Here is a 1,137-nt window from a genome sequence, read left to right as displayed (position 1 = left end):
ACAAAGAGTATGAACACAAGGCATACAAGGAATTGTCGTTCACCAATCCCAGCCGACCAAGGTGGGGAGGAGAGGCACTGGAAGGTGAAGAGTGGTAGATGCAAACAAACAGAAAGGGACACTTCATCCAGCTGGGAGGGGAGTAGACATAGGGAGGAGGAAAGTGTCTTTAGAGAAGCAGCACAGCCTAGTGGATAGAGCATTGGTTTGGGAATCAGAGGACCTGGGTTCTAAACTGGTCACTTGTCAGCTGTATGACTTGAGCAAGTCACTTTACTTCTCTGTGCCTCGTTTTCCTCAGCTACAAAATGGGGGTTAAGACTGTGAGACCCATTTGGGATACAGACTGTGTCCTACTTGATTAGCTTGAATAATAATAATATTTATTATGGTACTTGTTAAGCACTTACTATGTGCTAGGCCTGTTCTAAGCACTGAAGTAAATATAGGCTAATCAGGTTGGACACAGTTCCTGTGCTTGGTACAGTGCCTGGCACATAGTAAGTGCTTAACACACACCGCAAAAACATTAAAAAGTGCCCCCTGAGAAACTGTTTTGTCTTAAGCTGTCAAGTCATCTCCGTTCCATATCAACTCCATGGACACAGTTCTCCCAGACTGCCCCACCTCCATCTGAATAGTTCTGGTAGTGTATCCATAGAGTTTTCTTGGTAAAAAATACAGAAGTGGTTTACCATTTCCTCCTTCCTCGCAATAAACTTGAATCTCCACCCTCAACTCTCTCCTATGCCACTGCTGCCCAGCACTGGTGAGTTTTGTCTTGTAGCAGATTGCCTTCCACTCTCTAGACACTGCCCAAGCTAGGAATGGAAAGGCCTCTGCTTGTGTCTCCCTCCGATAGCCGAAACTGACAGAGTACTGGAAACTCTCCAGGTGCAATCTTGAGAGGGGATGGGAAACAGTACAGAGAGAAAATATCAGAAAATCTAGAGTACATTTGTGAGAGAGAGGGCAATAATGAGTCACTATTATTAGTTGGGGAGGCGATGAATAAAGGGAGCAGATCAGGGTCCTGCAGAAGGGAGTTGAAGAAAAGGAAAAGAGAGCTTAGTCAGGGAAGGTCTCTTGGAGGAGATATACCTTCAATAAGGCTTTGAAGAGGGGAAGAGCAATTGC

At 45.3% G+C, this 1,137-nt stretch overlaps 1 non-coding gene across 1 annotated transcript; it reads right to left on the bottom strand.

Annotated features, from left to right (window-relative positions):
• Positions 1–779: 779 nt before the first annotated feature.
• On the bottom strand, positions 780–912 carry LOC114815613. Its single transcript, XR_003763411.1, has one exon. It is a non-coding gene; the product is annotated as a small nucleolar RNA SNORA7 (small nucleolar RNA).
• Positions 913–1,137: the final 225 nt, after the last annotated feature.

Source organism: Ornithorhynchus anatinus, chromosome 1, assembly GCF_004115215.2.
Source record: "Ornithorhynchus anatinus isolate Pmale09 chromosome 1, mOrnAna1.pri.v4, whole genome shotgun sequence".
Taxonomy (NCBI): Eukaryota; Metazoa; Chordata; class Mammalia; order Monotremata; family Ornithorhynchidae; genus Ornithorhynchus; species Ornithorhynchus anatinus.
This window is presented reverse-complemented; position numbering and strand designations above follow the sequence as displayed.